Below are 12,979 nucleotides of genomic sequence, written 5' to 3'. Positions count from 1 at the left end.
TGGAAGCAGGAAACAGGAGCTGGAGGTAGGTATTGAACCCAGGCACTCTGATATGGAAGGCGGGCTTCCCAACCTGGTGTCTTGAACTGCGAGGCTACCTGCCCACTCCCATACTCCATTTCCAATAAAGGCATTTTGATTATGCACCCCAATGTTTATTCCTAAATTATACAAATATATACTTACTATGTATGTTATAAGGTATACAAAAATAAGAAAGCTTCAAGTCAGAGAAGATGAAATAGAAACGTGCACACTATCCCTCAGCAGATGGTTTTGTCTTTCCCAAGGATGTGCACCCCGTTTTGAGGGGGCCACTGCTCTACAGGGTTCACAAACCTACTGCTGAGAGTGCCCACGCTTTCCTGGCTTCCGTCCTTGCCGACAATCAGAGGTACAAACCTTCTTTGAATTCTGTTATCCTGGTAGCTTTCCAATACTTTCCATAGTGTTTTCTGTTACACCCAAAGGAGCTGCAATGGACTGAAAATTTGCATGTTGAAATCCAGATAGTGAGGTATTTGGAGGTGGGGCATTTGGGAGATGATCAGATAGTGAGGTATTTGGAGGTGGGGCATTTGGGAGATGATTAGATAGTGAGGTATTTGGAGGTGGGGCATTTGGGAGATGATCAGATAGTGAGGGTATTTGGAGGTGGGGCATTTGGGAGGTGATTAGATAGTGAGGGTATTTGGAGGTGGGGCATTTGGGAGATGATCAGATAGTGAGGGTATTTGGAGGTGGGGCATTTGGGAGGTGATTAGATCGTAAGGGTGGAACCTTCCTGGATTGGACTAGTGCCCTAGTAAGATGAGACACAAGAGCTAGACAACTCTTTCTGGTGTGTGAGAATGCAAGAGGGCTCTCATCAGACAGCAGGACTGCCAGCATTTTAGTCTCACACTTCCCAGTTTCCAGAAATGTGGGAAATAAGTGTTTGTTGTTTAAGCCACAGCTATGGTTTGAATGTTTGTGTCCCTTCAAAGTTCATGTCGGGGGACCGGCGCCGTGGCACAGTGGGTTAACGCTCTGGCCTGAAGCGCCAGCATCCCATATGGGCACGGGTTCGAGACCCAGCTTCTCCTCTTCTGATCCAGCTGTCTGCTGTGGCCTGAGAAAGCAAGGAGGATGGCCCGGCTCCTTGGGCCCCTGCGCCGGTGTGGGAGACCCGGAGGAAGCTCCTGGCTCCTGGCTTTGGATCAGCTCAGCTCCAGCCAGCCGTTGCAGCCAGTTGGGGAGTGAACCAACGGATGGAAGACCTCTCTCTCTCTCTCTCTCTGATTCTCCTCTCTCTGTGTAACGCTGACTTTCAAATAAAATTATAAAAAAGAAATTCACGTCGGAAGTTAGTACCCGAGGAAATAGTAGGGGGAGGAGTGGAGCCATCGGGGGTGATCAGATCATGAGAGAGCTCTCCCCCTCTTAAATGAGGGGAATACCGAGGTGAGATGGGCTTCATACAGCATCACCCCTTTTTGTCTTCCTCCAAGTGAGGACCCAGCAGCCAAGGCGCCACCACGGAAGATTTGGAGCTATCACCAGACGCAAAACCTGCCGGCACCCTGCTCTCGGAGTTCCAACCTCCAGAGTGGTGAGCAGTACATTTCTGTTATTAATGAATTACCCAGTCTCAAGGATTTTGTTGTAGCAGCAGAAATAGACTAAGAAAGCCATCCAGCTTGTTTCAATTTGATTGTTTGAGAATGATGACAAAGAAAGATAGGAAACTTGACTAATAAATGGATGACTAAAGGGACACACACACACACAGAGGAAAATCTGAGACTGGGGCCAGATCTGAGAGGAGAGGGGAAACTGAGTCATGGCACAAAGTGGGGCAGGGAGTGCGGACTCCTTCAGGGTATTGGATTAGTTCTAAAGTGCTGGACAGTGTAAGGACGGCCAAGGCCTGTTTTCGTGTTTCACACTGCCCCAGTGGATGGGCAACAGCACAGGTGGGTGGGGAGGGCTGGAACCCTACCTCTGGACAAAGGAAGTGCAGGCTGCGGTGGGTGTTGTGCAAAGCCTGCTGCCAGTCCTGAATCAAATCCAGTGTTCGTGTCCTCTGGGCTAGCAAGCCTGCCCCCAAAGAAGGGGACGTGGGTGAGACAGAGCCCCACAGCATGAATTGTCCTGGGAGTCACAGTGTCTGTCGCTGGGAGGGAGAAGAGGCAAAAATCTGGGCGACTCAATGAGTTGCCTGGAAACCAACCTGAGTAGGTCTTAAAAATACAGTGCTGTGTTGTCCTTGGTGTGGGCATGGGGGTGGGGTAAAGGGGCCAATTCAGTGGAACAGGGGAGGGGCCTTGCACAGATCTATGATGATGTGATGATGTTGTAGGTTGAAAAATTAAAAAAAAAAAAAAAACAAGAAAAAGAAATTCTGTGAGCTAGCTAGCTTTCTTGTTGTACCTCCTCCACAGAGTCAGGGCAGGATTCAACAACTTGACTGCTGGTTCAAGTCACCCAGGAAGGATCATGGTGGGTGGGGGATCTTCCATAAACATATTTTCACGAACCATTTCCTTCTCTGTTTCTGGAATGTCGAGGCTTCCTCACATCCAGTGTCCTTGTGTTAATAAATGATGTGGACTTGAACTCCCGGGAGAGAATTCTGGGTCCACTAAATTGGTGGCTCCAGTGGATATTGTAATTCTAATCCCATCCAGACCTGTTCCTTCAGCATCTTTGAGAGCTGAAGACTGTGAATCTGTGTTTCTATTAGTCTAGAAGGTGAAACTGGTATTGTAGTGCTCCACGGTGATACTGACCATCTAACAGATTCAGCAATCAAAAACTGGGGGTTCCCAACATGGGTGTCATGGTGGAGTCACCAGGAAAGCTGAATACAAACAGATCAACAAGCCACACAACTACACCTGCCTTAATCTCAGACCAATGATCTAGAATCTTTAGGAGTAGGGCTCTGTTTTTCTTTCTTTCTTTTTTTTTTTTTTAACTCTTCCTTGAGGTCTCCGCTATGTAGCCAATGTTGAGAACCATTGTCCCTGGGCAATATTTCCTGAACTTCTTTGCTATTGTGATTCATTGAGGTGTCTGTTAAATACTCAGCTGCCCGCACCTGTCCTCTGAGGATGCTATGCCCATACATCTGGGTTGAAGCCAGAGATGTGTATTTTTTTTTTTGACAGAGATAGACAGTAAGAAAGAGAGAGACAGAGAGAAAGGTCTTCCTTCTGTTGGTTCACCCCCCAAATAGCCGCCACAGCCAGCGCTGCGCCGATCCGAAGCCAGGAGCCAGGTGCTTCTCCTGGTCTCCCATGCGGGTACAGAGCCCAAGCACTTGGGTCATCCTCCACTGCCTTCCCCGGCCACAGCAGTGAGCTGGACTGGAAGAGGAGCAGCTGAGACTAGAATCCGGTGCCCATATGGGATGCCGGTGCCGCAGGTAGAGGATTAGCCAAGTCAGCCACGGCGCCAGCCCTGAGATTTGTATTTTTTAAACACTACAAGGCGTGACCTTGTCTATAACAGTGGGGTGCAAAGAATCCTTCCTTTCCCCCAGTACAGAAGGAAGTCATCATCCTTCCCCTCCCGTTCTGGTTTCCAGTTCACAAGGAAGAAGCAGGCACTTGTGGGAACCCCTTTTCTGCATTCTGCTTACCAGTGTTCATCACTGAGTTCCAAGGGCCCTTTGGGGTCAGAGATGTGTTTCTTTATGTAGCTGTAGCTTTGTCTGTTGTCCTTAGGGGCTCCCCACTATGTTTGTTTCTGTGTGAGGGCCATGTTCCCTGGAGCTGCTGGGACAGGGTCGTTCCTGTCTGTAGATCTGCCAAGTGTGCAGGTTTGGAAAGCGATGGGCTGTGGGGGAACCACTTCTGCTGGCATGGACAATCCCTTGTCTAGCCCCCTGCACTCTACTTGTCAGCGCTTCCTTGAAACCATCAGGCGAGGGCTCCAGTGAACCTAGTCCTGTCAACTCTCCCAGCCGTAGCTGAGCAGTCTCCTTTCTCTCCTTGGACCGGAGACTCTACCTGAAGTTCCTTTTGGAGTCCTTCTCAGTAGCTCACAACCTCATCTGAATGAAGCTTTTCAACTTTAGTATAGAAAAAGGCGCCTCCTCTCCTTCAAATGGGCAAGGGCAATCAAAATAAAGGAGACAAACACAAGTGGCCAAGAAAGAAGTGCTATTAAAAATGATAAATTGCCAGCTCTGCTGCTCACTAGGCTAATCCTCTGGCTGCAGTGCCGGCACACTGGGTTCTAGTCCCGCTTGGGGTGCCGGATTCTGTCGCAGTTGCTCCTCTTCCCATCCAGCTCTCTGCTGTGGCCTGGGAGGGCAGTGGAGGATGGCCCAGGTTCTTGGGACCTGCACCCGCATGGGAGACCAGGAGAAGTACCTGGCTCCTGGCTTCGGATCAGCGCGGTGCGCTGGCTGCAACGTGCCGGCTGCAGTGGCCATTGAGGGGTGAACCAACGGAAAAGGAAGACCTTTCTCTCTGTCTCTCTCTCTTACTGTCCACTCTGCCTGTCAAAAAAAAAAAAATGATAAATTCGGGGCCAGCGCAGTAGCGCAGTGAGTTAACGCCCTGGCGTAAAATGCCGGCATCCCATATGGGTGCCGGTTCGAGACCCAGCTGCTCCAGCTCTCTGCTATGGCCCAGGAAAGCAGTAGAGGACGGCCCAAGTCTTTGGGCACCTGTACCCACGTGGGAGACCTGGAAGAAGCTCCTGGCTCCTGGCTTCGGATTGGCACAGCTCCGGCTGTTGCGGCCATCTGGATAGTGAACCATCAGATGGAAGACCTCTCTCTCTCTCACTCTCTCTCTCTCTGCCTCTCTTCTTTCTGTGTAACTCTGACTTTCAAATAAATAAATAAATCTTTAAAAAATGATAAATTCAAGTAAAATGGCAGCATTGTGTCAGTTTTCCACTTAGTTTGGCAAATATTAAAGATTAATGACAGCAGACTACAGGCCTAGTAGGTAAAGCCTGTGATGCCAGCATCCCAAATGGATGCCAGCTTTGTGTCCTGGCTGCTCCACTTCCCATCCAGCTGCCTGCTTGGGAAAAAGCAGTGGAAGATGGCCCAAGTGTTTGGACCCCTGCCACCCATGTGAGAGACCTGGATGAAACTCCTGGCTTCTGGCTTTGGCCTTTCAAATAAGGAAATCAATCTGAAAATGAATCGCCTAATACCAGGGAATGAGCATTTAGCCTAGCAGTTGATGCTCATGTGCTACATCAAAGTGCCTGGGTCTGATTCCTGGCTGCAGCCCCTGACTCCAGGTCTCTGCTTATGCAGACCCTGGGAGGCAACGGTGATAACTCAAGTAGCTGAATCCCTGCCATCCACACAGGAGACCTGAGTTGTGATCCCAGCTCCTAGCTTTGGCCCTGGCCCCTGGCCAGCCTCAGGCATTGCAGGTACTTGAGGAGTGAACCAGCAGGTGGGCGCTCTTTCTGTGTGTCTCTTTGTCTCTCTCAAATAAATAAATAAAAATTTAAAAACATATTAGTAGCAATATTCATCAACAATGAGCTTGTTGTGGCATTCCCATTGGTGGGAGCAGTGAATTGGAACCACCAAGTAGAGGAAAATCAGGTAGTAGCTCTCAAAATTTAAAATCCACACGTCATTGAGAAAGCAATTCCAGTTCTAGCAATTTACTTTATAGAGCTATTCACAAAAGCATGCCAAAGTAGGGAGGTGGATAGATAGATATTCATCGCAGCACTTTTCATAATAATGAAACTTGGAGAAACAACTGACAGATCCACCGATGGGGAGCAGTTAGGTGACTGGGGGTCCATCCAGCTACGCTGCGGCTGTCAGTGAGAATGAGATGGTTCTCTATGCACTGACATGGGGAAATCATGGTATCATCCACCATAGAAACCAAAAACACTGGTAATGAAACAATAAAGAATCCCCAGCTCCTTGTAAGTTTTCCTTTATTTTTTTAAGATTTATCATTTACTTTATTTGAAAGGCAGAGTTATAGAGAGAGAGGGAAAGACAGAGAGAAAGGTCTTCCATCCACTGTTTCACTTCCCAAATGGCCAGGGCTGGGCCACACTGAAGCCAGGAGCCAGGAGCTTCCTCTGGGTCTCCCATGTGGGTGCAGGGACCCAAGCACTTGGGCCATCTTCCACTGCTTTCCCTGGAGCATTAGTAGGGAGCTGGATAGGAAGTTGGACAGCCAGGAATCTAACCAGTGGCCACACGGGATGCCAGCATCGCAGGCAATGGCTTAACCCTCTATGCCACAACGCCGGCCCTGCTTATAAATTTTTTAAGCCTTTGTTCTAAGGTGATCAGAAAGACAGAGATGAAAGCAAATGTCTGACTGTCATTCCCGTCGCTTACAAGCTGTGTGACTGGCCCAGCTACTCAAGTTCTTTGAACCCCAGTTTGTTTTTACTTTTTTCTTTTTTGGACAGGCAGAGTGGATAGTGAGAGAGAGAGACATAGAGAAAGGTCTTCCTTTACCGTTGGTTCACCCTCCAATGGCTGCTGCGGCCGGCACGCTGTGGCCAGCGTACCACACTGATCCGAAGCCAGGAGCCAGGTGCTTCTCCTGGTCTCCCAGGGGGTGCAAGGTGCAAGGACCTGGGCCATCCTCCACTGCACTCCCGGGCCACAGCAGAGAGCTGGACAGGAAGAGGGGCAACCGGGACAGAATCTGGCGCCCCGACCAGGACTAGAACCTGGTGTGCCGGCACCGCAAGGTGGGGAATTAGCCTATTGAGCCACGCCGCCAGCCGAACCCCAGTTTCTTTATCTGTAGAATGATAGCCACCTTCTAGAATCTCATGGGGTTTAAGAGACATCATAACTAAAAATCTTAGCACAAAGTAAAACTCAATCCACATGAGTTCCCATTTCCTTGATCTCTCTGTGCACCACGGCTGACTTTTCTAGACTGGCTTCACCTCTGTGTTTTGGGGAGGTTATAGCCCAGGACTGGGGGAATGAGAAGGTGTGGGATGTGGAAGGATTCATCTGGGGGCCAGTGTTGTGGTGCAGCAGGTTAAGCAGCCCCTAACCATGCCAGCTTTCCATAATCAGAGTGGTTGGAGTCTTGGTTGCTCTGCTTCTGGTCCAGCTCCCTGCTAATGCACCTGGGAAGGCAACAGATTATGGCTGAGATACTGGGGTTCCTACCACCCATGTGGGGAACCAGGGTGGAGTTCAGGCTCCTGGCTTCAGACTGGCCTAGCCATGGCCCACTGAGGCCATTTGGGGAGTGAATCAGAGTTAATCTGCCTTCCAAAAAAATTAAAGGATGGGTTCATTTCAAGAACCCATTTATCCCACCTTAGAGTAATTGAGTTCTAATTCATTTATCTTCCATCATTTTGAGCTCTCATTTGATGCCTTTAAGACAGAGATTTAGCTAAAGCTGTATTTCAAGGCCAGAAGTGTAGATGCTCTCTTGGTTTTGAATGGTGACAAGATGAGTGACACAGGCAGGGAATTCAATATTGAAAAATACGAAGAGTCTGTTTCTATGAAGCAATTTGCTCATGCCTTGTCACCTCTCACTCTGGTCTAGCTTGTGTTTTCCCTTTTTTTATTAGACAAAGAAACAGAAAAATGTTTCGTTTTTCTCTTACCTCTAAGAAAAGCATTGCAAGTTCAATGATAAATGGCAACTTAGGTGCAAGCTCATTGTCAAGAGACCATAGGGATTGGTAGACTTTGTGGCAAATAGGAAACTGTTCTAGTTAAGGTTGGCTAGCTGACACCCAGCTCTGACCCTTGGTGCCACACAGAACCATAAGCCTGCTGTTACCAGCAATTCTAATCTCTCAAGAGAAGCTAGGAATTCTGGGTGTTTTGGAAGGATCTTGATTTCTAAAGAGATGACAACCATTCTTCCAAATATAAGAGCATTTGAAGTGCAGCCTGGTGGAAGCCCAAGAAGACCCATCCTTGGGCCAGATGTGGCCTGAGGGACTGACTCTACAGTTGTGGATACAGCTTCTTCATGGAGAATAGACGAGGGAAGAGTAAGAGGAGGGATTTATGAGTCAGATTCTGCTCAGGAAACAGAAGACATCTTCAAATTAGCCAAAGCTGAGAAGGATTTATTAAGAAAGAACTGATCACAGAAGTGGGGGCAGGGTGATGGGGAACGGGAAGGAGAGTACAAGGCCAGGGCTGGCAGCAGTGGTATTGTTACCCTCACACCCCGGAGGGCCAGGGGAAGGGAGCATTGTGTAGAGCAGCCAAGGTTCTGTGACAGGTGCAGAGATCTGTGAAGGGGCACCTCTCAGAGAAGGAGCCAGGGAAACAGAGGCCCTGACTCCCCTCCCTCGTGCTCCTGGTTCCTCTCATTGGCCAAACCCAGATGGAAGCAGTGAGGGCATGGGAGCCCACAGGTGCAAGGCATACAGCTCAGCCCCTGCGGCTGAGAGCAGGGTGGAGGGCAGTGGACAGGAGGCTTGGGAATAAAAACAACAGATGTTTGGGGATTCCTAGGGCTCCTTTGTGCTCAGGTCCAAACTCTCAGAATTCCTTTCCACTCAGTCAAGTCACTAAAAAATTATGTATTTATTTATCTGAGGGGTTGGTGCAGTGAGTTAAACCCCACCCATGATGTCAGCATCCTATATGAGCACCTGGGAAAGCAGTGGAAGGTGGCCCAAGTGCTGGGGACCCTGCTCTCCATGTGGGAGACCCAGGTGAAGTTCCAGGCTCCTGACTTCAGCCTGGCCCAGCCTTGGCTGTTGCAGTCATTTGGGGAGTGAACCAGTAGATGAAGACGCTCTGCCTCTCTCTCTCTCCCCTTCTCTCTGTGACACTGCCTTTAAAATAAGTAACTCTTTAAAACAGTTTAGTTGAATGGGGGAGAGAGAGAGAGAAAGAGGGAAAGAAAGAGAGCATGCCCATTTTTTTTTCTTTCACTCCCCAAATGCCCACAACAGCTAGGGCTGGGCCAGGCTGAAGTCAGGAGCTGGGATCTCAGTCTAGGTCTCCCACATGGGTGGCAGGGACCTAAGTACTTGAGCCATCACCTGCACTGTCCCAAGGTCTGCTTTATCAGGAAGGTGGGATTGGGAGAAGAGCTGGGACTCCAACCCAGGCACTCTGATGTGGGAAGTGAGTGTTGCAAGCAGCAGTTAAACTGCCTTGCCAAGCACCTGTTCTTCCACTTTTTAAAAAAAAAAAAGATTTTATTTATTTATTTGAGAGGTAGAGTTACAGACAGTAAGAGAGAGAGGCAGAGAAAGGTATTCCATCCACTGGTTCACTCCCCAAATGGCCACAGCCAGGAGCCAGGAGCTTCCTCCAGGTCTCCAACGCGGGTGCAGGGGCCCAAGCACTTGGGCCATCTTCTGCTGCTTTCCCAGGCCATAGCAGAGAGCTGGATTGGAACAGGAGCAGCCCGGACTAGAATTGGTGCCCATATAGGATGCCGGTGCTGCAGGGAGAGGATTAGCCCACTGAATCATAGCGCCGACCGCCCTCCCATGCTGTCTCTGAAGCCAGCCCAGAGGTTGTCTGTAAGGGGCTGAGGGGCTACAGCTGGGCAGGTTAGGCCAGCAGAGAGCATAAATTCTCGGCGGGGGACAGGGAGTGCCTGAAGCCTGTTGGCAGTGCTGTAGAACACACATCTGAGCTGTTTTGTCCCTTGATGTACGCCAAGCAACTCAAGCAGTGCCTGGCATACAGTAGGTGCTCAGTAATTACAGATGTTTGGGCAAAGAGTGTCAGCCTGATGATGTTCTCAACGTGGAAGCATCCTGCTGCATTCTTCAATGATGCCTGCATTTCCCGGGGAGGCACCCTTATCTTTTGAGGAATTGTTTTTGGAGGGACCCCAACATCAGAAGGGCCCAGATGGGTGAGCCACGTCCCACTATCGCTCTGGGATTTCCCGGCTCAGAGAGCAAAACCTAAAGCCCCTTCTGCAGCTGCCTCCTTCTCATCAGCTGGAAATAACTCTGGGAACAAGTGGCTTGTGTCTCTGCATATTTCTCACTTGGCAAATCAGCAAGCAGTTGGATTAGAGGATTAGGCACTAAATGAATGGCTAATGGCTTCTGGGAGATGCCGCACTGAGGAGGAGGTGAAGCAGGTGGCAGGGCACATGCTGAGCTGCTGGCCTGGGACCTTCCTTCTGGAGAAGCCCTGAGGAAGCGGGCATGGGGGTGGGAGCCACATTGATTCCTCCTTCTTGAAGGCCCAAGCTGGCTGGTGTTGTAGCCTTTGGTCTTTTTGGATTGCAAAATTGAAATGAAGGGCCTGAGGCTGGTTTTCATTTAGCCAAGCAGTATGTATTGGACGTATACCATGTGCTGACCTTGCTCTGGGTGCTGGAGACAAGGCCGTGAGTCACCCTGGCACCGGTCATGTCCTCTGCACCTGTGTGGGAGACCTGGAAGAAGCTCCTGGCTCCTGGCTTCGGATCGGTGCAGCTGCAGCTGTTGCGGCCAATTGGGGAGTGAGCCAGCGGGTGGAGGACCTCTCTCTCTCTCTGCCTCTCTCTCTCTGTGTAACTCTGACTTTCAAATAAATAAACAAATCTTTAAAACAAACAAACAAACAAACAACAAGAAATAAAAAGAGCACCCCAGCCAGTTTTCTTCCTGTAGGGGAAAAAACACTCTGCTTCTTCCACTGGGCACCAAATGAATGGCTGGTACGGAGGGCTTGCTGTTTAAAAAGTTAGTAGAGCTGGAGCGGGGAGTGCTAATGCTTAACCACTTTGCATGGTGTGGCATAAGCAGCCCACAAGGACTGGCACCGCGAACCATTTCAGGCTCACTCTGCTGTGAGCATGGATTCAATGGAGGGGCCTGTGCCATTAGTTATTATTTCTTTCTCCTGAATTTTCTCCCACAATCCAAGTTCAAAAATTAAATGTCTACATGATGCAGCTCCATAGTTCTAGAAAGACCATGAAAGCTGCCTACCACTTGCTGGGTACGCCTCCAAGCCCACTGCTCTCCTTAGAGGAATTCTTTGTGGTTAGGACCTTGTGCTTTCCCTTATACAACCCACAGGTTGCATTGCACAAGCTTCAGGGGTGCGAGTCATAGACTAGAGTGTGAATGGTTGCCTTGGAGTTGTGCAGGGCACACACTGCGTCACTTGATGTGATGGTTCTAATTGTAACTGAGGGCAGTTAGGCACACCTGGAACTCTGCTCCAGGCCTTCGATTGGGTAGGTGGGAAGTACATTTATTCTACTGCTTTCAAATAACTTAGCACTGAAAATGCAGACAAACAAAACACCCGGGAGAATCTGAGTATCCGTATTTCCAATTACACTGAACACACATTCTTCACCCCTGTAAGTGCCAATTTGTATTATTCTGAGTTCCACTGAAATTGGCCCAAGCCCCTGGGGCACTTCTTGCCTAGTTTCACTTGTTACCCTGGGATAATTGGTTTAAAACTGATTACTGGGTCACTAATTATGGGGCCTATTGACAGTGTATTTCAGCTTAGGGAAGCAATTAAAAAGTTCACCCTAATTAATCAGGGGTAATTAACAGGTCTTAAATTTTGTCAAGAGATTAATTATCAAGAAATCCAGAACAAATCAATGTGCATTCCAGGAGGGTGAGAGAGGACGAGGACGCAGCCACTGGAGCTGGCGGGTATTTGGACTATTCATTCATTCATTTAATAAATATTTACTGAGCACCTACACGGTGCTAAGCATGGAGCCCAGGGACTCCAGTGGCTCTGTGGAAGCAGCTTCCTGTTGGGCAGGGAGTAGTGGGGCAGGCAACCAGGCACTTTTTCAGATGGTTGTGGAGATTCTCTGAAGGCAGATTTAGCAGGATTCAGAGCTAACTGTTTTGCGCACCTTTTAGATGGGGCGCACAGCACCAAGCACTTGCATGCGTTGTTTCATTAAATCTGTAAGTAGCTGCGGTACGCAGATGCTATCTGGTATCTCCATTTCACAAGGAAGGAAATGATGGCCCAGAGGGCTTAAGAAACTGGCCCAGGGACCCCCGGCAAGCATGCAGTAGAGCTCGGTTTTCAATCCAGGGAGCGTGTGACTATGCTCCTTGTACTTGTCCATGTGTCAGTATTCTGAGAAATGACCAGGCTAATTAAAGTCTTCCCCCAAGGATGATGAGTAGGAAGGCAGCAGGAGGTAGTGACGTGTGAGGACTCTGGTGCCAAACTGCCTGGGACAATTTCTGGTGTTACTGACTAACCCCCTGAGCCTGGGAAATTGACCTCCCTTCTCTACCACTCTACTTTCTCTTCTGTAATATAGGCACGTACCAACATGGCCACACTATTTTTTTTTAAAAGATTTATTTATTTATTTGAAAGGCAGAGTTACACAGAGAGGTCTTCCATCCGCTGGTTCTCTCCCCAGATGGCCACAATGGCTGGTACTGTGCCAATCCTAAGCCAGGAGCCAGGAGCTTCTTCCGGGTCTCCCACAGGGTTGCAGGGGCCCAAGGACTTGGGCCATCTTCTACTGCTTTCCCAGACCATAGCAGAGAGCTGGATCGGAAGTGGTGCAGCTGGGTCTCGAACCAGTTCCCATATGGGATGCCAGTGCTTCAGGCCAGGGTGTTAACCCACTGTGCCATAGCGCTGGCCCCGGGGGGCCACACTATTTTAAGATGGTGTGTGGGAAGCATTGCAGATAGTCCTGGGTACATGGTACCAGGTACTTCTGCTTAGCTGGGACTGTGCAATGGGCTGAACTGTGCCCACACAAATTAATACGTTGAATGCCTCACCCACCATGTATTTGTAGATGGGGCCTTTGAGAAGTCATTAGGTTTGGATGAGGTTAAGAGGGTGGGGCCTCCCGGGGAATTAGTGGGCTTATGAGAAAATATACCAGAACCCCTGGCCCTCCCACCCAGTCCCCACGTTCCTTCTCTCGCATCACTGACCATGCTGGCACCTGAGCTAGGACTCCCAGCCTCCATGAGCAATCTCAGACTCCATGACGAAGAGGGCGACCCTTCCCTTGTCCCATGGTTGGTTCAGGCAAAAACGTCCATATAGACATAATGAGGCCAT

The sequence above is a fragment of the Oryctolagus cuniculus genome, chromosome 19, assembly GCF_964237555.1.
Source record: "Oryctolagus cuniculus chromosome 19, mOryCun1.1, whole genome shotgun sequence".
Classification (NCBI taxonomy): domain Eukaryota; kingdom Metazoa; phylum Chordata; class Mammalia; order Lagomorpha; family Leporidae; genus Oryctolagus; species Oryctolagus cuniculus.
This window is presented reverse-complemented; position numbering follows the sequence as displayed.